Source organism: Lithobates pipiens, unplaced genomic scaffold, assembly GCF_037356315.1.
Source record: "Lithobates pipiens isolate NorthernLeopardFrog02 unplaced genomic scaffold, aLitPip1_a1.2 Scaffold_7, whole genome shotgun sequence".
NCBI classification, from domain to species: domain Eukaryota; kingdom Metazoa; phylum Chordata; class Amphibia; order Anura; family Ranidae; genus Lithobates; species Lithobates pipiens.
The window spans coordinates 8,884,491-8,912,339 of NW_027507892.1; positions in this window are offsets into that span (position 1 = coordinate 8,884,491).

Below are 27,849 nucleotides of genomic sequence, written 5' to 3' on the forward strand. Positions count from 1 at the left end.
GTCACAGTGAACACATGGTACTGGTGGCGGTCCAGTGATCAGTTATCGGTGGACACAGCCGGTGACAGAAGGGAGAAACATCGCCAGCACACCATAGATGTCACATGTCTGATGAAGGGGTCCTGAGTGGTTCCAAAACGTTGCTATTTACGGTAACGATATGACTACTGAATAAAGCTTTGGACCCCTTCTGGAGATCCATGGTGTGCTGGTGACATTTCTCCCTTCTGACTATTCATGGTTCCAGCCGGTGGTCGCTTCAGCACCCACTTATACATACAGCCATCTGTACAGGAACGTGTACATTGGGAATAGTGCGTTGGAACAGCCAGTGACAGATCGCAAGGGGCACGTTCTGGTAGGACGTCATATGAAGTCCACCCAAAATTATGAAAGTCCCACCCAGCCGTCATTTTGCTATAAGCCGGGCAGGAAGGTGATAATTGAACAAGCTGAAGTTCTGAATAAACACCAGATTCTGAGTTCTCCAGTTTTAGTAAATTTTCCTAATAGTTGGTAAGGTCGAAGGTTGACACCAGTCCATCCAATTCAACCTTAGTGTGTGAGTGTGTGTTTATGACACTACTCTTTTCCATATGCCTGGACTTTGCGTTTGCTAAGAAACACATCAAAAGCCCCTTTCACACTGGGGCACTCAGTGCGCTGGCGGTAAAGCGACGCTTTATTTAGCGGCACTTTACCGTAGTTTTAGAGGCGCAGTTTTAACCCCCGCTATTGGCTGAAAAAGGGTTAAAACCGGCGCTTTGCAGGTGGGTTAGGAGCGCTGCCCCATTGTTTTCAATGGGAAGGGGCGCTTTAGGAGCGGTAAATACACCGCTCCTACAATGCGCCAAAGATGCGGCTTGCAGGACTTTTTTGACCATCCTGCAAGCGCACCGCTCCAGTGTGAAAGCCCTCGGGCCCCATCCATTAGGGGCGCCCGGGTGCTGCCCCCTCTCTCCACTCCACCCTCCTATATGGTAATGAATGTCCAAGGCCACCCCCTATGCATGCATCTGGCCCCTTTCAGGCCACTAGTTGCGTAAATTACAGAGGCCAGGTTTCTTTTTTGAAGCACCTGATTAGAGCCAGGGGCTCTAATAGGCTTCAAAATCCGGTGGCCCAATCAGAAGCGGGTGTGAGACCCGTTTTCCGATTGGCCGTAAAGAGAAGTCTTCCGATTGGCTGCGAAGGAGGAAGTACTGGACAAGAACTGCTGGTCAGGAGAACAAGGAGCTGCTAAGGAAGCCTATACTACATTATACCAGCCATCTCTTTTTTTGACCTGCATCATGTAAAGCCCTTGTTCCTTTTGTTTTACATATCACCTGCTTTATGAGCCTGTCTGATTTCCTTTGGGTGATATATTGTTTGGTGGCCACTTCCTTACTTTCTAAATTACATCGTGAGAGGAATTGATTTCCTGAGGACATTGCAGATCGGTCCACACTGATGGAGGGATTATCCGTGACCTGTCGCACTGGTCCTGTATGATCGAGGCTCCATCCCTTTACGCTCGTTTGATCTGGTGTCGCTGACATGCAGGTCAATTTGCTCTAGTAAGAGTATCCACCTTTAACGTACTATTTATGCCATTATCTTCAGATGTCCATCCAACTACCTGTTGTTTCTTACCATGAACTACTGTGTTTGCGGTAGACCTGCCAAGTATTGGGACTGACTCTCTTTTGGGACTTATTTTTACTTTTCATATTATCTTTCATGGATCTATGTTTAATTTTTGACCTGTTCATTCAGGTTGATGGTTATTTTTGTATTGTGTTATGAGCACGTGTTGTTTATGTAATTTACACTAATACTGTTCTAGACACTAGCGCTACAATTTTATCTCTTTTTTGCCGAGGAGGAAGGAGGAAATGCAAGTTGCCGTGATGACACGGAGAACAGGAGGCTGCAGGAAAACAGCAGGAGAATGGGAGGCCGCCAAGCAGGGGAAGCCGCCCTCCGTCGAGCAGGGGAAACCGCTGGTGATGGGGTAAGTGCTACCGACCGACCGCCCTGGGGGGGGGTGACATACTGTTTGCCCCCCCCCCCCCCCGAAAATTTTCTACCGCTGTCTGCCACTGCCACAGAGGTGTGGGGAATAGTATAAGCCTATGCCTACACTGGTTTCCTTCTGCTGCTGAGAATCCAACCTTCCTTACAGACAACTTCCTTTTAATATCTAAGTTCACCTTTCTGATAAGTGTAATATTTCAATATTAAGAAGAAAAACAGTCACCATAAAGTGCAAACTGTACTCATTACACATGTTATCGCTTTATGCAGTCTACTGAGACGCCCATTGCACTAGCTGCAAATGTTCAAACACCTATTCTTTTCTCAGGCAATACGGAATGCAGCTGTGTCTGAGAGTCATTAGGAGAACATTCCATATACCCAGCTTTATCTCCTACACACAGCTGTATCAACAAGTGTTCCATGGCAGAACAACACAACCAGAATAGCAAAGTGCATATTCCAAGTGTTACTAATGATACAAAGTAATAAGATATGATTGATGACATTAGAGTTAACTATGCAAAAGTTACTGTTTAAATATGAAGAAATTAGCAGCATTTATATACCACTTTACTAAAAAAACTAAAATTTGCAAATTATATTGTTATATTAATATAACTATTATTATTCAGTATTTATATAGTGCCTACCGTTTTTGCAGTGCTTTAAAATACGAGGGCAGACAGCAGTGGTGGAACAAGGCCATCCAAAGCCCAGGGCAAACCTGCCAAATTGTGCCCCCCACCCCTCCCCACAAAAAAAAAAATGGCCACTGTACAATATTAGTTTTATAGCACAAACCCCCAAAATCCCCCCTTTTAGCACAAATCCTCTTCTCCCATCCCTCTTCTTCCCAACACAAATCCCCCCAAATCATCACTCCTAGCACAACTCCCAAATTTGCCCTCCTAGAACACTTCTTACCCCCTGACGCCCCCCCCCCAGACTCCCCTTCATAACACAAATCCCCCCCCCCAGCCTCCTTGTGGTGCCCCCCTTATCTCACATGATACCACAGTGCAGAGGGCAGCCGGCCCTCCTGCCCACCCCTTGTCCTGGCCCTGGCAGACAGTACAGTTACAATACAATTCAATACAGGAGGAATTAGAGGGCCCTGCTCGTTAGAGCTTACAATCTAAAAGGGAAGGTCAAGTGATACAAAACTGCTGGAGATGAGTTGGTGAAAAAAAAAAAAAAAGTGTTCAGGTGGTGGCAGGATAGACTTCTCTAAAAAGAAAGGTTTTCAGAGATCACCAAAAAGTGAGTAGGTAGGGTTGGGGTAGGGAGTTCCAGAGGAGGATGAGCTCGAAGAAGTATTGGAGGTAAGCATGGGATGAGTTGAGGAGGGAGCTAGAGAGTAGGTCTTGGGATAAACTAAGATAACCTTTTTGTTGGTATTTTGAAGCTAAGTTAGTGATGTAGCTGGGGGCCGAGTGGTGGCGGGCTTTGTAAGTTATTGTTAGTAGTGAAGGGATTGGCAGAGAGGGGTAGCAGACACTGTTGGTACAGTTGGTAAGGTGGGTGGATATATAAAACGATCAAGCACAGTCCCCATGTTACGTAGTTAATCAGGTTGAAAAAAGACCATCCATGTCCATCAATAGAAAAAATAAATAAATAGAAAAACTCCATATGCCCCGCTGAGACCACCGCCACATCCTTGCCGCTCTTACAGTAAAGAACCCTCTATGTAGTTTAAGGTTAAACCTCTTTTCTTCGAATGAGTGGCCACGTGTTTTATTAACCACTTCAATACCGGGCACTTCCCCCCTTCCTGCCCAAGGACAATTTTCAGCTTTCAGCGCTGTCACACTTTGAATGACAATTGCGCGGCCATACAACACTGTACCCAAACTAAATTGTTTTATCATTTTCTTCCCACAAATAGAGCTTTCTTTTGGTGGTATTTGATCACCACTGCGGTTTTTATTTTTTGTTAAACAAACTAAAAAAGATCATTTTTTTTCTCCTTCAATGATGGGCAATGATGAGGCAGCACTGATGGGCACTGATGAGGCGGCACTAATGGGCACTGATGAGGAGGCACTGATATGTAGAATTGATGGGCACTGATAGGCGGCACTGATTTGCAGCACAGATGGGCACCAATAGGCGGCCCTGATATGCAGCACTGATGGGAACTGATATGTGGCACTGATGGGCTCTGATAGGTGGCACTGATGAGCACTGACAGGCAGCACTGATAAGCACTGGCAGGCAGAACTGATGGGCACTGGTAGGCGGCACTGATGGGCACTGGTAGGCAGCACTGACAGGTGGCAATGATGGACACTAATAGATGGCACTGATGGGCAGAACTGATAATTAGGTAATGACAGGTTTCCTGATTTGCACTGAGATGGGCACTGATGGGTACTGTTGTGGGCACTGATTGGCACTGTTGTGGGCACTGACAGGCATTTCTGATGGGGTACTGACTGGCAGCTGATGGGCACAGAACCCTGGGGGACCCCACTACCCACCCCTGACCATTCTGAGTGCTCCCCATTTATCACTACCCTCTGAACTCGCCCTTGCAGCCAGGTTTCAATCCATGTACTCACCTTATGGCCCATGCCAACGGCCCTTACTTTGTACAGTAAACGTTTATGGGGAACTGTATCAAATGCCTTTGCAAAATCCAGATACACCACGTCTACGGGCCTTCCTTTATCTAGATGGCAACTCACCTCCTCATAGAAGGTTAATAGATTGGTTTGGCAAGAACTATTCTTCATGAATCCATGCTGATTACTGCTAATGATACCGTTTTCATTACTAAAATCTTGTAAATATTCCCTTATCATCCCCTCCAAGAGCTTGCATACTATTGATGTTAGGCTCTTTTTTTAAATATTAGTGCCACATTGGCTTTTCTCCAATCAATTTCTCCAGTGGAGATCCGTGTAGGAGTCTGGAGGGTTCCCGGTAGAGTGTACACAGCTAGTGGGTGTCTACAGAGAACACTGTCCTGTGACTTCTGATGACCCTGGGCAGAGGAGAAACAAGAGGGAGGTGGCTGTGAGGTGTTGCACATGCTTTCACCTGTGATTATAGTTGATCATACACTTTATGTGATTAGAAAAATGCGGGTAGCCTCTAGAATGAATAATAAGGAGTGGAAAATGGAAAAAGGGGTTGTACCATCATCCAGAGACTTAGAGATAAAGGGATCGGGAGCCTGGTCCCCAACCAGAACTCCCCAAAGAAATAGGGCAAATGGACTATCTTGGTACAGTGCAATAGGAGTAAGTATATAAGCAAATGTATAAAATTGTACAAAAGTTTATTGATACATGATTAATAACACATAACAAAAAAATAAGTTACAGATTAAAAGCATTTGTAACAATCCATGTTTAATTTTTGACCTGTTCATTCAGGTTGATGGTTATTTTTGTATTGTGTTATGAGCACGTGTTGTTTATGTAATTTACAAGATAATATACTTCCCAGGTGGGGAAGATCACAGAGGGTTAGTTGATCACGGATAACATCTCAACTAGTTTTGCGGACTAATACCGCTTCATCAGGAGTATATTTTTCCTTTCACCCCCTCTCCTCCCTCTTCCTTTCCTTCCTTTCCCCATAACCCAACCCTCCCCCCTTCCCTTCCACTTTCCACCCTTTTCCCCTTGTTTTCCGGGCCCTTCCCCTCTTCCCCTTCTCTCCCCCCTTTTTCCCCCCTTCTCTTCCCCCCTCCCCCTTTTTCCCATCTCTCCCTTTTCATAACTCGCTCCCCCCTCCTTTCTCCCATTTTGCACAATAGTCCTCTTCCCCACACCTTACACAACCTTTAACCCCAATTTCATTTTTATTTTTCATATTTTTATATTCTAACCAACTCCATGTTCTTTAATCAATTTTTCAGCACTTATTTGTTGATTTTCACTCTTTTATTCACTTACTATTCACTGTTCTCCAGGAAATTGGAAAGGTAAATCCTCCACCTTAATAGAGCCTCCGACACACAGGTTAAGATGCACTCTTCCTGGAACACCGGGACCCTCTAATTACAGAAGGTCAAATCAGCCATAGTACATCGACCTTTGGCAAGGTGCAAGGAAAAACAGCGTTTATGGTATGTAATCCATATACAATATACATATACAGACTAATGCCGTGTACACACGATTGGATTTTCCGACGACAAAACCGTGGATTTTTTTTCCCGAAGGATGTTGGCACACGGTCACACAATTGTTGGCCAAAAATGACGAACGTGAGAACGCGGTGACATACAAGACGTACGATGAGCCAAGAAAAAGGAAGTTTAATAACCACTGCGGCATCTTCTGCTTGATTCCGAGCATGCGTGAACTTTTGTACGACGGACTTGTGTACACATGTTCAGAATTTCCGACAACAAAGTGACGTTGGCAGAAAATCTGAGAACCTGCTCTCAAACATTTTTGGCTGGAATTTCCGACAGCAAATGTTTGATGGAGCATTCACACGGTCTGAGTTTTCGACAACAAGCTCACATTAAACATTTCCTGTCAGAAAGTCCAACCGTGTGTACGCAGCATTAGACTCTGGTTACCGTTCAGTCTCTGTTCCGTCTGTCCTGTGGTGTCTCTTTCTCCTCTTCTGCCTCCCTCCTCCAGTCTGCTCTTTTTATTTTTTTTATTTTTTTTAAATCCTGAATGTATGTCCTAGAGATGTGACTGTCTTATCATTCCCTGAACAACAACAGTAAACTGCAGTGAAGCTAACTATCAGGCCGCGTACACACGCGGGGACTGTTCGCTCAACTTTGTCCGCCCACACACGACGAACGAACAGTTTGCTGAAACCGTGCGCGATGACGTGAACGGCACGTACGACGGGACGGAAAATACGACGTCCTATACACTGCATTACAACTTTCGGCGTGTAAATCCTTTCTGAGCATGCGCGGAACTTAGTTTGACGAACAAGCCTACACACGAGGGGACTGTTCGCTGAAACCAAGTTTCAGCGGACAGTTTTTCGGAAATTCCGAAAAACTTTGTTCAGCAGACTGTTCGCTGAAACTGTCCGCTGAAAGCCCACACACGGGCGGACTGTCCGCCGAAACACTGTTCAGCGGACAAAGTTGGGCGAACAGTCCCCGCGTGTGTACGCGGCCTCAAGTGGACATTCATTCTTCTGATAGAACAGTCTATGGCCAGGAATGTTGTGAGGAGACCTATGGCGAGGAGCAGATCACAAGATGGCGGAAGGATTGGCCTTAGCAGGTGGGAGTTTGTTCTAGAAGGGCTGAAGCTGGGGTTGGGCCATGTGCTTGGATGCTAAAGCTAGCCAACCACACAGACCCTTTTACATTGTGCCACACTAACTGTGCAGCCATTTTTCTTATCACAGGAAAGGGTCTTCACAACTTTCACATGAATGTTGTCAACTATAATAGAGATATGTGTCATCCTTACTAGAAAGTAACATTTTAATAACAAGTAGCTAATAGATGATATATACGATAAAACCAATGGACACTATTCTGTACTCCTACTTCTGGACCTTTCAGTTGCCTTTGATACAGTTGACCACCCCTTCCTCCTTAAAAATGTACTTCTTTGGTCTCCACGACTGTGCTCTTCACTGGCTCCCATCTTACCTATTCCCACCGTGCCTTCAGTGTCACTTCCAATGCTATTTCCTCTGCTCCTCTTCTTTTCTCTGTCGGGGTTCCCCAAGGTTTTGTTCTTGGATCTCTCCTACAATATTTCAATCTACACCTCCTGCCTTGATCAAGCCTTCCATGGCTTTAATATCATTTTTATGGTGATGACACCCAAATTTATCTCTCCGTCCCTCAGCTCACTACATCAGTCTGAGCACGCATCACTAATTTACTAACAGACATATATGTCTGGATGTCACACCTACTCAATCTCAACTTGTCCAAAACCAAGGTCATAATATTTCCTCCCCCACATGTCTCTTCCCCTGACTTCTCTGTCAAGAGCAATGGCACAACCTTCCACCCATCCCCACATGCCAGGGTGCTAGGTCTTATGCTGGACTCTGAACTCTCCTTTCGGCCCCATAGCCAATTACTTTCCAAAGCTTGCTGCCTCAACCTCTGCAACATCTCCAAAATACATCCCTTCCTAACCATCGAAACCACAAAGCTCCTAAATTAACTCTGTGGTCTTCTCTCACCTCAACTACTGCAACTCAATCCTCATTGACTTACCTTTAAATATATTATCCCCCTTTCAGTCCATCATGAATGCTGCTGTCAGACTCATCCACCTTACAAACTGCTCAGTGTCTGCTACTCCTCTCTGCCAATCCCTCCATTGGCTTCCACTCGTCCAACAAATTGAATTAAAAAATACTAACAATAACTAACAAAGACATCCACAACTTTGCCCCCAGCTACATCACTAACCTAGTATAAAAATACCAACCTAATCGTTCTCTTCATTCCTCAAAAGACCTCCTGCTCTGTAGCTCCCTCATTACTTCCTCCCATACTCACCTCCAGGACTTCTCCCGAGCCTCTCCCATCCTTTGGAATCCCCTACCCCAATCTGTCCAACTATCTCCAACTCTATCCACTTTTGGGCGATCCCTGAAAACCCTCCTCTTCAGAAAAGCCTATCCTGCCCCACCTAACAACTGTACTTGTATTTTCTTCATCAGCTCACCCCCCACAGTTATTATCTTTTGTATCATGTGACCCTCTCTCTTATGCCACGTGCACACGATTGGAATTCTCATCGGAAAAAGCTCTGATGGTTTTCCTGATGGAATTCCGCTCAAGCTGTCTTGCCTACACACGGTCACACCAAACTCTGATCGTTTAGAATGTGGTAACGTACAACACCTATGACGGGACTAGAAAAAGGAAGTTCAACAGCCAGTAGCCAATAGCTTCCATCTCGTAGTTGAATCTGAGCATGCATGATTTTTGGCGTGTTGGAATTGCATACACACGATCGGAATTTTGGAAAGTTTTTCCATTGGGAAAATTAAGAACATGCTATCAATTTTTGTCTGGTGTAAATTCAGATAGCTAAATTCTGATGCAGCCTATACATGGTCGCATTTTCCGATGAAAAGCTCTCATCGGCCTTTTTCTGTCCGGAATTCCGATCGCATGTACACGGCATAAGAGAGCAGGGCCCTCTGATTCCTCCTGTATTGAATTGTATTGCAACTGTACTGACTGCCCTAACATTGTAAAGTGCTGTGCAAAGTGTTGGGTCCATATATATCCTGTATAATAATAATAATAGTATGGCAATTGACAGCTGACAAATCCGATTTTTTTTTTTTAAATGGCCTACTATGGTTGAAAAAAATGAGGAACGCTAGAAGGAAAATGTCTGAGATAAAATGCAGTGGAATGTGTAATCCAAACACATGCGTCTCATCTCACTACTTCCCACACTGGAACGTCATCACATGTGAACTGCATCAGACCGGGATGTAAAGATGCATTTGTTGTGCTTGGCAGCGACTCACATAAGGCCTAATCCATTTTATGTTCACAGCCCGGGCTTGTATCTTTATGTGTCACCTCTCCATGTGAATTGTTGAGTGTGCTATCGTCATCTTCATGATACAAGAACCAGAAGAGAATTGTATCCCAATTTTTCAGTGACGGGGCTTGACATAGTGCAAAGAAGTTTCACCATGAGTCAATGGGAGCCGATGCCAAATCTCACGGAACTTGCGTCTTCCAAGTTACTTTATTTTAGAGACTTAAGGATTAAAGGCAGAAGGTTTTAGCTGGACAAGTTGTAACAGTTAAGCCAACTACATTTTCACATATTCTGCAAGAGGATTAACTCATTCCGACTTCCAGCTTTTTTGTTGTTTTTTTTAAAGTTTCTGCAGCTGCAAGTGAAATATTCTTGTTTCAGGGGAAGTGTAGTTTGTATTTTACAGAACTTTATGAGGCCCATTTGGAAGAATCCCCTATCTAATGAATAATGCCGGTAATTGAGAATTATCTACTTCGGCCTCCGAAAGACTTACTCTACTTCATGACCAGGCCGTTTTTTGCAATACAGCACTCTGTTACTTTAATTGACAATTGCGCAACGCTGTACCCAAATAAACTGTACCGTATTTATCGGCGTATAACACGCACAGGCATATAACTTGCATTCTAATTTTAAGAGGGAAGTTTCAGGGAAAAAAAAAACTTACATTTTAAATAAAGAACTTTGAAGCAAAATAAGGGTAGCTCAGAACTTTCTTTTTTAATTAAATGCAACCTCACAAGTGTCCATCAATGCAGCCTCACCAGTGTCCATCAATCCAGCCTCACCAGTGTCCATCAATGTAGCCTGATCAGTCCCCATGAATGCAGCTTGATCAGTGTCCATGGAAGTAGCCCAACCAGTACCCATGAATGCAGCCTGATCAGTGTACATCAATGCATCACCAGTGCCCATGAATGTATCCTGATCAGTGTCCATCAATGCAGCCTCACCAGTGTCCATCAATGCAGCCTCACCAGTGCCCATCAATGTAGCCTGATCAGTGCCCGTGAATGCAGCCTGATCAGTGTCCATCATTGCAGCCTCACCAGTGCCCATGAATGCAGCCTGATCAGTCCCCATGAATGCAGCTTGATCACTGTCCATGGAAGTAGCCTAACCAGTACCCATAAATGCAGCCTCAGCAGTACCCATGAATGCAGCCTGATCAGTGTACATCAACGCATCACCAGTGCCCATGAATGCAGCCTGATTAGTGTCCATCAATGCAGTCTCACCAGTGCCCATCAATGTATCCTGATCAGTGCTCATCAATGTAGACTAATCTGTGTCCATCAATGCAGCCTCACCAGTGCCCATCAATGCAGCCTCACCAGCGGCCATCAATGTAGCCTGATCAGTGCTCATGAAGAGAGAGAAGAGCCACCAGATTACACCGAGTGGGGATCTCTCGTTTACCCTGCGGTGGCTGTCATCTCCTGGACCATCTCTTATGATAGACGCCACGCGTTTCCAGGCATTGGATCAGTGTGCTGTCTATCATAGGGGTTGGTCCAGGAGGCGGGACATATGACAGCAACCACCGGGCAAGTGGAAGATCCCTGTTCTGTGTAATCCACCCCCTTGCCCTCAGACCAGTCCTGGGCACCTCCTCTCTGCCCCTGGGCGTGGCACACCCTGTGTACCCGCCGAGGATCAGCCCTGCCTAGCCCCCCCCCAATTGGCTTTTTTTTATTTTAAATATATTGGCGTATAACACGCACTCATTATTTGGAGTCTATTTTCAGAAGGAAAAAGTGTGCATTATACACCTATAAATACAGTGTGTCCTTTTTTTTGACAAATAGAGCTTTCTTTTAGTGATATTTGATAACCTCTAGCTTTTTATTTTTTGCGAAATAAACAAAAAAAGACAGACGCTTTTGAAAAAAAAATATATGTATTATTTACTTTCTTCTATGAAACATATCCAATAAAAAAGTGTAAGAAAATCAAATTTCTTCATCAGTTTAGGCCAATATGTATTCTGCTACATATTTTTTTAGTAAAAAAAAATCCAAATAAGCATTTATTGAGTAATTTGTGCAAAAGTTATAGTGTCTACAAACTATGGGATGTTTTAATTTATTTATGTTTATTTTTTTTTTACTAGTAATGGTAGCGATCAGCAACTTATACAGGCACTGCGATATTGCGGCAAACAGTCGGACACTAACTGAAACTTTTGACACTTTTTGAGGACCACTGTCACTGCCGAGGCACTGGATCCATGCCTTCTGTACTGAAAGAAGGGCAATCTGCCTTGTTTACATAGGCAGACTGCCATTCTCCCTCACTACCAAAAGATCGGCGGGTGCCGGTGGACATTGAGTCTGCAATACCTGTTGATCAGCTCCCCCTGTGTATAATCACAGTGGGAGCGGGCCGCCGGTGGCGCTCATGCGCACTCCCTACCTGGAAGCGCAGGATCATGTATTAGGTAGATGATCCTGCGTAGCAATGCCACTTTTCTGCCATATATGTAAGTTATCTAGGAAATGTGTGTGTGTGCCGATCAGGCTCGGTGGTAAAAGGGCATCTATTCAATGCTTCAGCAGCCGCTGCTAGAGTGCTCACAGGGGATGGAACCCGTCCTGGTTTATGTAAAGCTTAAGAGAACAATGGGGTGGTCCCTTAAAGTCGCACATCTAGGTGTCCTGAAGTGGTGAGTAGAGTGACAACCTCAGCCTGGACTTGAACCTGGCTATGCCCCCAACGTGTTTCACTCTGCCCCCCAGAGCTTAGTCATGGGGATAATCTAAGTTATACTGTAAGATTATGTAAGTTATACTGTCGGCAAGTGGTTATAAAGAACCCCCCCCCCCCCAAAAAAATGCAGAGGAGGTCAGAATAGTTCCTAGGTTATATTATGTTATAAACGACATTAGCAAAGTCTCCCCAACACCCACTACTGTTGGTGATAAGCCCACCAACCCGATGAGCACTGCCACCTCCTACTGTTTGCTGATTTTGATAACATCAAGATCAGATATAGGGTTGCCACCTGTCCAGGATTCACCCGGACAGTTTGGGTTTTGAATCACGTGTCCGGGTCTCAGACCCAGATACACAATATTTAGACTGGATGATGGCTTCCCAGCAGGGTTGCTGGCTGCAGTTGTCTAAGCTGGGATTGTCTGTTACACTATTTCACACTGCCCAAAGCCAACACTAACAACCCCCCCACCCAAATAACACACACAGATGGGAGAGGAGAGAGGGCTTTATCTGCACCTCTTCCCCCCAACCCTACCCCTCTGTGTCTGCCCACACTCCAATCCCCAGCGCTGTGTCTCAGAAAAGGAAAGTTGGGGCCGGAAATTTGAAGTCGAGCGGCCTCAGAGGTGCTGACTGCCAGAGAGTGAGTGAGCTCACCATCCATCCCTGTCTGTGACTGAAGTCTACCCCCTTCTCTCTCCAGCCCCTGAGTAAGTACACTAATGCCACGTACACACGATCGAATTGTCCGGCGGACCTGCTCCGGCAAACAATCCAGCAAACAATCCGCCGTACTTTATAACGAACGGACTTGGCCACACACGGACACAGAGCCTTCTCCATACATCAGAGTTCTCAGTATTCCCCCTTAAATCAGGGTTTCCAGAGCATCCCTTATGTTAGAGGCCACAGAGTTCTCCCTTACATCAGAGTCTGCAGAGTGCCCCCTACAGTGAAAGGGAACTCTGTGAGTTCAGATGTAAAAGGGGAACTCTGTGGACTCTGATATAAAGGGAAACTCTTGTTATTAACGTCATATGATTAGAAATGTTATTTAACCACTTACTAATAGTGATGGACGAACTTCCGACGGGACGTTTCGCGAACGCGGTCGATAGTTCGCGAACCGGAACGTTCGCGGCGGGCCCCATTGACTTCAATGGGAGGCGAACTTCGCAAACCTTTAGGTCAAATTTGCAGCCACAAAATAATTATTAGCTGTGCAAACATAGTCTCATCACATGGCCAATGACATAACACATGTATGAGGTGAATTTGGGATCGACAACTACAAGCATTCTTTTTTTATATGGGAAATTGTTGTGACAATTCAGGACTGTGGAGCGCATGAAGGCAATGGAGGAGAGGGAAGGTCAGGGACCAGGGTAGGCAAAGAAGAGGGTGCAGGAGATGATCACCAGCAGCGTCACATACAGCAATGACACCTGCACCGTGATAGAGTCATCTGACAACAGCACCGTGATACAGAGCACTGACATCAGCAGCGTGACATACAGCAAAGACACCTGCACCGTGATAGAGTCATCTGACAACAGCACCGTGATAGAGAGCACTGACATCAGCAGCGTGACATAAAGCACTCACACCAGCACCCTGATATACAGCACTGACAGCAGCACAGTGATAGAGAGCACTGACATCAGCAGCGTGACATAAAGCACTCACACCAGCACTGTGATATACAGCACTGACAGCAGCACCGTGATGAAGAGCACTGACATCAGCAGCGTGACATAAAGCACTCACACCAGCACCGTCATATACAGTACTGACAGCAGCACCGTGATAGAGAGCACTGACATCAGCAGCGTGAGAGTGGCTGCGCATCAGAAATATCCTCTTGATATGGATCGGAAAATAATTCCTGTGACTCAAGCAGAAGGTATGTGGTGGTGGTGGTGTTGTTGGTGGTAGTGTCTTTGGGGGTGCACATAGCAGAGAGTGAAGAAGAGGGTGCAGATCGAGAGGATGAGGAGGGTGCAGAAGAGTAAGGCTGAGCGAGCCATTCAACCAAGTCTGGTGCGTCCTTTAAAGTAATTGAACGCACCTTCTGCAACTTCCCACTTTGGCTCAAGCCTGTTGCTCCTGCCCTACCCCTACCACCCCTGCGGAAGGGCCTGCCTCTTCCTCTGCCTGTCATTTTTCAAATGACCCTGTGACAAAGCTCTCAGTCCCTATACCAATGAAGGACTGCTGCAGTATAGGGCAGCGGTCAGCAGTAGTGCACCTCAACCCTATGTATTGTGGACCGATAACAGTCCTTATAGAATAGCAGACTGTACCTCACTCAACCCTATGTACTGTAGCACCCTAGACCAAGTTACCAGTCCTGATAAAGAGCTTTGTGGAACAAGTGAGTTGTGAATGATTAGCAGACTGCAGCAGAAGGGCAGCAGTCAAGTATAATATTCTTTCTATATTTGGAAGAAAGAATATTATACGTGTACAAGCCTATTACCGTACCACTGATACCAGTCCTGAAAAGAACCTTTGTGGAACTAATAGTAACAGCTACTGATTAAACTGACCCTCACTGCCTGACACTCTGCTTCCTGCCTGTCCCTATATAAACTGGCAAAACAGAGGCTGCTGGAACAATAACTGGAATAGCACTTTTGTGGACCTGATAGTAACAGCTAATGATGATGACTAATCTGGCTGTCCCTACAGCAGACACAGCGCTCTGTCCCTTTCTCTAAACTGACAAAAGACACTCAGGCTGCTGCAACAATCAGTAGCACAGCAAACCTATATACACCTAACACCTATAGCAGTCCTGAAAATAACTTTTGTGTACCAAATAGCTAGCGATTTATCTCTCCCTGCTCCACACAGCAACCTCTCCCTATAGTGACAGAAGAAAGAATGTAAAATGGCCGCTGGATCGGGTGTATTTATAGGTTAGGGGGAATGTCCAAGTGTCCATGTGCTGTAATGTCTCAATTAGCTGTCCTGTACCCCATGATGGATGTGTCATCATAGGTCAAAGTTCTTTTACACAGTAAAAACACGGAAGTCCGCCGGGCGAACGGCGCCAATAGTCCGCCGAACGGGCGGACCGCGAACAGCCGAAATTCGCCGCGAAACGACCGCCGGGCGAACCGTTCGGCCATCACTACTTACTAATACTGGGCACTTAAATACCTTCCTGCCCAGACCAATTTTGAGCTTTCAGCGCTGTCGCATTTTGAATGACAATTGCGCGGTCATGCTACACTGTACCCAAATTAAAATTTTCTCTTTTTTTTCCCCCAAATAGAGTTTTCTTTTGGTGGTAATTGATCACCTCTACGGTTTTTATTTGTTGCTAAACAAATAAAAACCAAAAATTATGAAAAAAAAATGTTTTTTTTTGTTTCAGTTTAAAAACTTTGTAAATAAGTAAGTTTTTCCCTTCACTGATGGGCACTGATGGGGCTGCACTGATGGGCACTGATAAGGTGGCATTGATGGGCACCGATGAGGTGGCACCAATGAAGTGGCACTGATGAGGTGACAATGATGGGCACTGATATGTGGCACTGATAGGCAGCACTGATGGGCACTGATAGGTGGCACTGTTGGGTGACACGGATGGGCACTGATAGGTGGCACCAATTGGCACTGATAGCTGGCATGGATTGGCATGAATAGGCAGCATGGATGGGCATGGATAGGCGACACAGATGGGCATGGATAGGCGGCCCAGATGAGCATGGATGGGCACTGATAGGTGGCACAGATGGGCACTGATAGGCGGCACGGATGGGCACTGATAGGCGGCATTATATTGTACTGATGGATGCCAATCAGTGCCAAACAATGCATGCCAATCTGTGATGCCCATTGTGGGCACTGATTGGCATCCATTGTGGGCATTGGCTGGCATCCCTGGTGGTCTAGGGTGGCATACCTGGTGCTGGGCATCCCTGGTGGTCTGGCGGCATCCCTGGTGGTCCAGTGTGGGCATCCTCGGGGGGGCTGTGCTGATAATCGGTCAGCACAGACCCCCCCTGTCAGAGGAGCAGCCGATCAGCTCTCGTCTACTCACGTCTAACAGACGCAAGTGAGGAAAAGTCGATCACCGGCTCTTCCTATTTACACTGTGATCAGCTCTGATTGGACACGGCTGATCACGTGGTAAAGAGTCTCTGTCAGAGACTCTTTACTGAGATCGTAGTTGCGGGGTGTCAGACTGACACCCCACAACAACGATTGTCGCGATGCGTGCCCCAGGGGGGGCGCGCATCGGCTCAAAATCCTGAGGACGTCATACGACGGCCGATCAGGATTTTGAAACCACTTTGCCGACGTCATTCTGCTTTAGGGTGGGCAGCAAGTGGTTAATAGCAGAATATATATATATATATATATATATATATATATATATATAGTTTATACTATAAGAAAAAAATTGCTGTACGCTGCTAAAGTGTTCTGGTTTGACCTGAAGAAAAGGTGATGTCGGCAAACCCTAATCAGATAAGATGATAGACATGTGCGCTTAGTTTCGTACGAAACGAAAATTCGTACAAATTTCCGTAAATTCGTACATTTGGGAGGATCCAAAATACGAATTGCTATGCTTCCGAATTTTGTACGAAATACGAACTTTCGTTTGCGAATTTCGGATCCAAATTCCGTTACGACGGAAACGTGACTGGTGTTTTGTTGACCAATCAGAGGTTTTCTTCTGCTGCTGAGTGAGGGTTGGGAAAATGACCTTTTTTTAATATGGGAGATAGGAGACTGGTACTGGTAGGCAATGGGAGATTCAGAATTGGACAAAATAAGAATTTTCGTTAATTACGATTATTCGTTATGATGAAGTTAAAAACCCAGGAAGTCAGCACAGCACAGGGATGGTGGGATCCCCTCATAATGAGCAGAGCACAGGGATGGTGGGATCCCCTCATAATGAGCAGAGCACAGGGATGGTGGGAGTCCCTGATAATGAGCACAGCACAGTGATGGAGGGAGCCCCTCATAATGATAAAGTCATCATAACGAACGTTGGTAATTGTTACGAAAAGTTAACGAATGAAAATTCGTATTTCGTACGAATCCAAATTGAATTTTGGACACTAATTATGTAATACGAATTAACGGCTAATACGAAACGTAATGAAACAAAACAAAATGAATTTATTGATGGTGCACGTGTCTATAAGATGATGGATCATCTTTGACTATTTGCTGAGTCTCTTACCCTGTTTCCCGCGAAAATAAGACCTAGCATGATTGTCGGTGATGGCTGCAATATAAGCCCTACCCCACAAATAAGCCCTACCCTGTTTCCCCCGAAAATAAGACCTAGCGTGATTGTCGTGATGGCTGCAATATAAGCCCTACCCCACAAATAAGCCCTACCCTGTTTCCCCGAAAATAAGACCTAGCGTGATTGTCGTGATGGCTGCAATATAAGCCCTACCCCACAAATAAGCCCTACCCTGTTTCCCCGAAAATAAGACCTAGCGTGATTGTCGGTTTTGGCTGCAATATAAGCCCTACTCTATTTCCCCAAAAATAAGTCCTACCCTGAAAATAAGACCTACAAGGACTTTAACTACGGCCTATTTGGGGGGTGGGGCTTATATTGCAGCCATCACCGACAATCACTCTAGGTTTTATTTTGGGGGAAACAGGGTATATTGGACTCAACTGTATTGAATACATTCCCTTTTACTTAGAAATAATCCCCAGAATTGACACAACAGCCTAAAGACACTACAACACTGCAAAGCCTCTGTTTAGGCCCTTGACACAGAGAATGGGTAAGATACTACTTTATGAACTACGTCCTCTCTGTTTTTTTTGTTTTTTTTATTAATGGAAGTTTTTATCCAACAAGCACATGAACATTTGTATAAATAATTCAAAATGTAATATGCGTTGGGAATTAGTGGAATAGCAATCGCCCTTCTGTTTTCTCCTCTACGGCCCTCTTTATGCTCTTCTCTCCTTTACAGCCCAGCAATTAGGTGATGCTGAAGAAATAAGAAATGGGGTTTCTCTGGATATTCTCTTGTGTTATCTGGTTATTGTTTTTTCTTAGAGAAAGAAAAGCCAAAAGCCTGTGCAGAATGCTATGTTTGGCATAAGATGAAGAAGAACGGGAATCATAGGGGAGAAAATGCATAGCCCCAACTCGATTTTCTCTGCTAGGAATAATTGCTTCTGGCTCATAACTCCGGAGTGAGTCCGTGTGATTTCATGTATAGGTGCTGGAACTAAGCCGTGCAAGCGGCAGCCCATTTTCATCCAGGTTGTAGACATGCAAGCTGAACCTTTGTCAAATGTCAAAAGGATTTTACTTTTTTTTCTGTTTTTAACACATGTAAGTGTGCAAGACTTAAAGAACATCTGTAGCCAGGGGCGGACTGACCATTGGGCCACTCGGGCACTGCCCGAGGGCCCCCGTGCCACTAGGGGTCCCCATCAGGGTTGCCAGCCTCAGTAAAACCAGGGACAGTATGTAAAAATCTGTTTTTTTTTTTTACATCTGTCTCTGAAATGTCCCTTACCGACATCCTTTTGGTCTAAAAATCCTTAGATTATAGCTGCCCCACCTCTCCAGTACCTTCTCAGCCCAATAGAAACATGTCTGTGTATACTGTGTGGCCTCATAATGTCTGATTGCCTGGGGGCCCCATAATCTCCTATTGCCCGGGGGCCCCATGAGTTGTCAGTCTGCCCCTGCCTGTAGCACTAGAAATGACAATATATTGCAAGAAAATGGGTAAGGAATGCAATTGTCCTCTGCGTTTTAGCACCGTGGGTGGTTGTGGCCAAATCATCTTACCGGTGAGAGGGTCCCAAAGCGGCATGGTAAGATAACACCTGAGCCTACAGAGCCTACTCACTCTATACATGGCACACATATGCCATAATCCTTGTCAGTGCTGGGACAAGACCATTTAGAGTCCAGGGTGAAAATGCCAAACTACAACAACCCCCCCCCCCCCACCATTATGATGTGTCAGCAAACCCCCCCCCCTCCCAAAAAAAAATAAGCACTTATCTGCATGCTTCCCCACTGCACAAATCCCCCCTTCACAGCAAAAATCCACTACCCTGTTGAAATCCCCCCTCCCAGCAGAAATCCTTGCCCCCCCCCATCCTCTCTCCCAGTTAAAACTCTCTCTCTCCCCAAATCTCCCCAGCACAAATCACCCTCCCCCCGCAAGAAAAAACACTCCTCTTAGCACAAGATACTCTACCCCTCAAATTTCCCCTCCTAGCACAAGTCCTCCTCCCCTACTCCAAAACACCACCACCCCCCCCCCCCCCCCCCATTTCCTCTCCTAGAACAATTCTTACCCCCTTCCGTCCCCTTGTCCTGGCCCTGGTCCTTGTACCCACACAATATGCTTTATTATTGTGCCACAAATGAGTGTCTCACAGACACGTACAGCACATTCATTTTGTACAACTCCTACAATCCATATACTTGTCAATCTACCTTAAAGCGTTGCTAAACCCACAACAGTAAAATCAGTCTGTATATGCAGCATAGCATGCTTGTTATACTCACTGTGGAACTTAAGGGGTTAATCCTCTGCATTCTGTAAAAAGGCTGTTTTATCCTGTATGCACAGATCCTCCCCCTCCTGCACTGTCTATCTGGGGAAGGCCCCCTACCACAGGCAGGGTAACCGACCTGCACATGCTCAGTTGTGTCTTTTATGCTGGAGAGAACATTTACTAGAGCTAGCCAGGTCACATGATATTGACATCACACATGTGGGCGTGTATACAGGCTGCAGTGGAATTCTCCTTCTACCTGAACTCTCAGCAATGGAGAAACTGTGCAGTTTATCACCGAACATGGTATAGAGATCAGCCAAAATGGTATATAGCGGCAGTATTTTAATGTAAAAAGAAGATTTATAAGCTGTGGTCACTGTGGGAGGGGGAGGAGGAGGTTTGGGGGAGAGGAATTATTTTCATACTACTGGGTTTAGTAACACTTTAAAGAAAAAGTTCATAAAATAGTCAGTGGAGTGCATGTTGCACAGGGTGTAGGGTCCAGTAGTGTATGTCACACAAGGCTCAGGAAGCAGGGTTCAGGAGTATACGTTGCACATAGTGTAAGGCAGTGACCCTGAGCCGGGGCCCTTCCCTCCAATCCTGGGCTGGTTGTACGTGTGAGCTTTGTGACCCTGGTAGTTCTGCCACTGGTGTCAGTAGATTTTTTTTTTCTTTTAGTTATTTTTGATTTTTGATTTATTACCATTTAAAAAAATTTTTTTTACAGGTTTATTTAATTTTTTTTTACAATTTGTTAGGAGCACAAAGCAAGGTCCATAAAGACATGGATGAGTGAGTTTGTCTTGGAGGAACTTGATTGGCCTGCACAGAGTCCTGACCTCAACCCGATAGAACACCCTTTGTGCTTCTGGAAGAATGGTCAAACATTCCCATAGGGGAGTGTGGAGAATAGGGCGCTCTGGATAACAAGGATACTTTAACAAAACAGTACATGACTGGCTCTTGAAATGTGATTAATACACCACAGCAGCACTTCAGAAGAGGGAAGCACATTCTATAGGAAAAACAAAGCAGAGAAGAAGGCGCTTCTAAGTGCAGTAATAAAACACTTTAATGACAAAGAAGGATTAAAAACACTTACAAGATGGAAGTGAAAAACAGCATATCAATGAATCCATAACGTCCAGCGTGATGCCTCCTGGGAGTAAAGACAGCTGCAGGTGGAAGTTCCAGTCGACCAGCGGTGGTAAACAAGATGGAGAGCCATGCTGTCAGGACCAGCATGCAAAAACAGGAAAGGAGGGAGGTGCACCTAAGTGTAGTATTAGCCCTTGTACACACGGTCGGACATTCTGACAACAAAATCTGTCGGATTTTTTCCGATGGATTTTGTCCAAAACTGGTGTTGCATACACACGGTCGGACAAAGTTGTCGGAAAATCCGATCGTTCAGAATGTGATGACATTCATTCGTTACGACGGGACTACGTTGCGGCTAGTAACCAATAGCTTTGGTCTCATAATTTGACCTGAGCATGCGTGGCACTTTGCCCGATCGGAATTCTCTACAAGCGATCAGACAAGGTCCGATCGGATCATGTTGTCGGAAATTTTTTATATCTAGCTCTCAAACTTTGTTGGTCAGACATTCCGATGGAAAAAGTCAGATGGAGCCCACACACGGTCCGATTATCCGACAACACGGTCCGATCGGACATTTTCCGTTGGAATTTCCTACCGTGTGTACAAGGGCTTAGAATATGTTTAACCAGTTTCCGCCCGCCCACTGTCAAATGATAGCGTGGCGGTGTGGCTCTCATTCTTGGACGCCATCATATGACGGCGTCCCAGGATGGCCTCTCTCGTGCACCTGCTGGGGGCGCACAGCGTGGTGATCGCTGCGGCTCTGTGTTGCTAGGACACGGCATGACCCCGATCTCTGTAAAGAGCCGTGTTCGCGGCTCTTTAACCATGTGATCAGCTGTGTCCAATCACAGCCAGTAAACACGGAGATGCCGGTAATCGGCGCACTTTGCCTCACAGTGACAGAGTGTGAGGAGAAGAGAGCCGATCAGCGTCATTTCCACTCAGGGGGACATCTACACATTTACTGTCTACTGTTTGATTATTACCAAAAATAGATACTGCACAGTATTTTATCTGCCCAGTTACCTTCGTTATACTTGTTGTCATATTTCCCCCATTTATGGTGTTGCTGACACGTTTAGTCCCATGCTGCACACCTTGCATCCCATATGAGTGTCTACACTCTGTCTAAAAATTGGTATTTCATTTATCTATGTTCTACTTATTGCAGTTCCGTCCCAGTCAGCGTTTATGTCTTGCATATCTTTACCTTTACTGCAGCAAGTTTTTTACTTTACTGTGTTTTACTGCATTTTATTCCATTGCATACTGCCATGCCATCTAATGATATGGCCGTCCTTATCAGTCCCGCCCACCCCCTGCCCATTTGTCCCGCCCACCCCCTGCCCATTTGTCCCGCCCCTGACTCTCATATAAACCTTTCCCCCTTGCATTACTCCATTGGTCTGAAGAAGGAGCGACTGGGCACGCTCCGAAACATGTATCGCCCACTATGACGTCACTTCCAGTTGCCTGGATTCTATGCTGGTCCTGACAGCACGGCTCTCCTTCTTCGTTCAGAGAGACAGCATTTACCACCGCTAGTCCTCTGGAACTTTAACCTGCCATTGTCTTTACTCCCAGGAGGCACCCCACTGGACGTTATGGATTCATTCATATGCCTGTTTTTCACTTCTTGTAATGCCGCGTACACACGATCTGAACTTTGGTTGGAAAAAGCTCTGATGGTTTTCCCGACGGAATTCCAATGGGATTTCGCTCAAGCTGTCTTGCATACACACGGTCACACCAAATTCCGACTGTCAAGAACGGGGTGACGTACAACGCGTACGACGGGACTAGAAAAGGGAAGTTTAATCGCCAGTAGACAATAGCATCCATCTCGTAGTTGAATCTGAGCATGCGTGAGTTTTTGCGTGTCGGAATTGCATACACACGGTGGGAAATTTCCGATAGAAAGTTTTTCCGTCTGAAAAATTGAGAACATGCTCTCAAATTGCTGGCGGGAATTCGGCCAGCTAAATTCTTATGGAGCATACACACGGTCGCATTTTCCGATGAAAAGCTGTCATCAGTCTTTTGCTGGCCAAAATTCCGATTGTGTGTACACGGCATTAGTGTTTTTAATCGCTCCTTGTCATTAAAGTGTTTTATTATTGCACTTAAAAGCACCTTCTTCTCTATTAAACATTCCCATAGACCAGGGGTCTTAAACTGGTGGCCCTCCAGCTGTTGCAAAACTACAAGTCCCATGAGGCATTGCAAGGCTAACAGTTACAAGCATGGCTCCCACAGCCAGAGGCATGATGGGACTTGTAGTTTCGCAACAGCTGGAGGGCCACCAGTTTGAGACACCTGCCATAGACACACTCCTAATCCTTGTGGACGGCCTTCCCAGAAGGGTTGAAGCTGTTATAGCTGCAAAGAGCGGGCCAACTCAATATTGAACCCTACAGACTAAGACTGGGATGCCATTAAAGTTAATGTGCGTGTAAAGGCAGGCTTCCTAATACTTTTGGTGATATAGTGTATGTACTCCACGCAGATACTACCCCTGGTGGAACCGAGTACTAAACACTAATGCTGCGTACACACGGTCGGACTTTCCGACGGCAAATGTGCGATCGGAGCTTGTTATCGGAAATTCGGACCGTATGTAGGCTTCATCAGGACAGTTTCCAATGGAATTTCCGATCTGGTTCTCAAATTTTCCGACAACAAAATCCATTGTCGGAAATTCCGATCGTGTGTACACAATTAAGACGTACACAGTTGTACGCATGCTTGGAATCAAGCAGAAGAGCCGCACTGGCTATTGAACTTAAATTTTCTCGGTTCGTCATACGTCACCGCGTTCTTGACGTTCAAAATTTTCGACCAACTTTGTGTGAATTTGTGTATGCAAGACAAGTTTGAGCCAACATCAGAAAAAATCCCATGGATTTTATTGTCGGAATGTTCGGTCGTGGCATTAGTCTCTATGTTGCCCAAATCCAACAATGTTGAATAAAGGAATCCTACCTAGCATATGGCATTGGCTACTGTTGTGAACTGTAAAATTGCACACTTGAATTGAATGCTTTAGCTATCATATATGATCAAAAGACGCTTTATAAGAAAACTGGAGGCCGTCATTGTGCTGTCATCTGCGTGCCATTAAAAAAAAACTCTTTATTTTTTCTGTTTGTCCGCTTGGAATCTATTCAAATCCTTTAAACCCTATCCTAATTTCTTGCGGCCATTAAAAGATACATTTTTAAACACAACCTCTATCAGAATATGGTATTACATGACACCATAACCTTTTTTCCTTCCAGAAAACCACCCTTTATGAATAAAACATGGCTGACCTTTAAAAACTTTGCAGTTGTACCAGGTGATTGCATATTAACAAGCTTTTTGAAGAAATAGGACAGGAGCCGTACATTTCAGTTAAATTTAGATAATGGTACTATTGGAATCGTTTATTATTCTGCACAATAAAGAGAGTGTAACAGTTGCTATGACATGTGTCCATTTAAATTTGGTTGTATATCATTTTGTTTTAAAAAAAAAAAAAGATTTTTCCTAAGTGGACTATAGCTTCACCCAGCTTTCAAAAATGACACTGGAAGACATTGCAACTGCTTCTGAAACACCATCATTTGAACTAGTATATAAGGGTGGGCTTGGCAGCTAGGGATGAGCTTCGTGTTCGAGTCGAACATACGTTCGACTCGAACATCGGCTGTTCGCCCGTTCGGCGAATTCCGAACGTTATGGGCCGTTCGCGCCAAATTCGTGTGGCGCTCACGGCCCACAATGCACTGCATCATCGCAGTGCATTGCTGGCTCATGATTGGCCAAGCATGCACTGTGACCCCTCATGCTTGGCCAATCACAGCGCCAGCAGCGAGGAGAGCCATGATTGGCCACAGGCAGGATGCCTGTGGCCAATCATAGCTCAGGCTGTGTAGTACACGCCCCACACTATATAAGGCCGCCAGCGCGGCGGCCTAGTGTAGTGTGTTGGCGTCTGAAGCAGTTAGTGGGTGTTCTGTGTACCTTCAACACAGTACACACCGATCGTTTTCGGCCGATTTTCGATCTTGCTGTTGTGTAGTGGTTGTTGTCTGTGTGCCCTGACCGCAGTATACACCGCTATATTCACCTCACCTATATAGCTAGTGATCTATCTTTTATAATAGAGCTTGCAGTCAGTAGTGTTAGGAGCTTGTGCGTGCTGTCTGCGTGCTCTGTACCCAGTACACACCGCTATATCCACCTACATAGCTCTTCTCTATTTGAGCCCACTTGCCATCTGCAGGAGTTATTGGAAGTTGTGTGTGCCTCCAGCACAGCACAGTATACATTTGTATATACCCCTTTATCTCTGGTGTTCTATAAAAAAGGCATCTGCAGGAGTTAGTGGGTTTTTTGTGCCTCCAGCACAATATACACCTGTATCTACCCTTTATTGCTGTTCTCTAATAGAGCCATCTGCAGGGCTTAGTGGGTGTTGTGTGACTCAATTACAGTATACCCCTCTATCTCTGGTGTTCTATAATAAAGGCATCTGCAGGAGTTAGTGGGTGTTGTGTGACTCCAGCACAATATACACCTGTATCTAGCGTTTATTGCTGTTCTCTAATAGAGCCATCTGCAGGGCTTAGTAGGTGTTGTGTGACTCCATTACACTGCTGTTTTACCCAACTCCCTTCAGGCCATTACCATGTCTGGAAGGCCAGCAAGGAGAGGCAGACAGGTGTGAGCCGATAAAAGAGGGCAAACAGGCTCTGTGTCTAGAGACAACAGTGCTGGTCGTGGACGCGGTGCATTGTCATCAGCACGTGGCCATGGGACACGCTTGTCCTTCTTTTCGGCAGCTGGACATGTTGAACCGCAACATGCCAACGACTTGGTAGAGTGGATGACCAAGCCCTCTTCATCCTCCTCATCCTCTCTCACCCAGTCTCAGGGTACTAGCAAAGCAGCTGCCAACGCATCGTCTTCCCTCCTCTCAATGTCATCATCAGTGACTCCTTCCCTAGACCCACCACGTCCTCCTGAGGAGTCTCCTGAACTCTTTGAGCACAGTGTTGGGTACATGCTCCAGGAGGATGCCCAGTGTTTTGTGGGCTCTGATGATGACACTCAGCTAGAGGAAGGCAGTAGCGTGAGCGCAGAGAGAGGGGATGCTCAAGAAGGACAGCAATCTGGCAGTCATGTTCCACAAGCTGCAGCATACTGCCAGGTTTGCTACAGCGATGAAGAGGGAGGGGATGATGAGGGCACTGACTCCACGTGGGTGCCTGGAAGGAGAGAGGAGGAGGAGGAGGAGGCACATGTCCAACGAGGCAGGATGTCCTCCGGGGGCCAGCTTAGGGGCAGCACACCGACTGAATCACACCGCAGAGCTCCGCCTGTGCAGGGCGCTGCCTCTGCGCGTTATTCTAAAAGTTCTTTGGTGTGGGCCTTTTTTGAGACGAGTGCATCAGATCGCACCGCTGCTATTTGCAACATATGTCTCAAGTGTATCTCGCGTGGCCAAAACATCAGCCGCTTGGGCACCACATGCTTGACCAGACATATGTTGACCTGCCATGCAGCTCGTTGGCAAGCGTACCTCAAAGACCCACACCAAAGAACAAAGCGGACCTCTCCTTGCTCCTCATCAGCTGGCATCTCCAACCCCACTAGACCTTCAGTCCTCTCTGAAACCTGCTCTGAGAGGAATGAAGGTGTAGAATTAGGTGTGTCACAGCCAAGTGCTTCCGGGCACTCTGCTAGCAGTACACCCACGTCCGATTATAGCAGGCAAATGTCCCTGCCCCAGCTGCTGGACCGGCGAAAGAAGTTCACTCCCAGCCATCCACATGCCCAGCGGTTGAATGCTAGCTTGGCTAAATTGCTAGCACTTCAACTGCTGCCTTTTCAGTTGGTAGACTCGGCCCCCTTCCGTGAGTTTGTACAATGTGCGGTTCCTCAGTGGCAGGTCCCCAAACGCCACTTTTTCTCACGGAAGGCGATTCCGGCTCTCTACCGGCATGTGGAAGGCAATGTCCTTGCCTCGCTGGACAGGGCGGTCAGCGGTAAGGTGCATATTACCGCTGACTCATGGTCCAGCAGGCATGGACAGGGACGTTACCTGTCTTTCACGGCCCATTGGGTCACTCTTCTGGCAGCTGGGAAGGATGCAGGACAAGGTGCAGTAGTGTTGGAGGTTGTTCCGCCACCACGCCTCCAAAATGCTACTATTGGTTGTGACACACCTCTCTCCTCCACCCCCTCCTCTTCTTCTTCCTCCATGGCCTCTTCCAGTGCTTTGTCCTCAGAACCAGCGGTGCTTCGTAGGCGTTCCAGGGGCTACGCAAGTACGCAGGCAAAACTATGCCATGCCATGCTTGCGCTGGTTTGTTTGGGGGACAGGAGCCACACTGGGGCGGATGTTTTGTCAGCTCTGCAGGGGCAGGCCGAGAGGTGGTTGACACCACGCCAGCTTAAGCCAGGAATGGTGGTTTGTGACAATGGCACCAACCTCCTCTCCGCCCTCTGACAGGGACAACTGACCCATGTGCCCTGTGTAGCTCACGTCCTTAACCACTTGAGATCCGCGCTATAGCCAAATGACGGCTACAGCGCGGATCTCCTTTTCCGGGACTACGTCTATTGACGTCGTCCCGTGCACGAGTGGCCTGCGCGCCCTGTGATCGGAGAGTCTACGAGACTCGCCTGATCACCGATCCGTGCAAGGGGTCGATCCCGACCCCTTATCACGTGATCAGCTGTCAGCCAATGACAGCTGATCATGTGATATAACGGAGCCGGTAATCGGCTATTATTCCTCCTCGCGCTGATAGCGCGAGGAGAAAAAAAAAGCCGATCACCGGCGGCCGCGATCGGGACATCAGTCCCGATCATGGCCAGCCCTGCTAGTGCCCACCTGCCCCCTGCCAGTGCCACAATAAAAAAAAGTAAGTGCCCCCCGTCAGTGCCACCCAGCAGTGCCCATAGTGCCACCCAGCAGTTCCCACAGTGCCACCCAGCAGTGCCC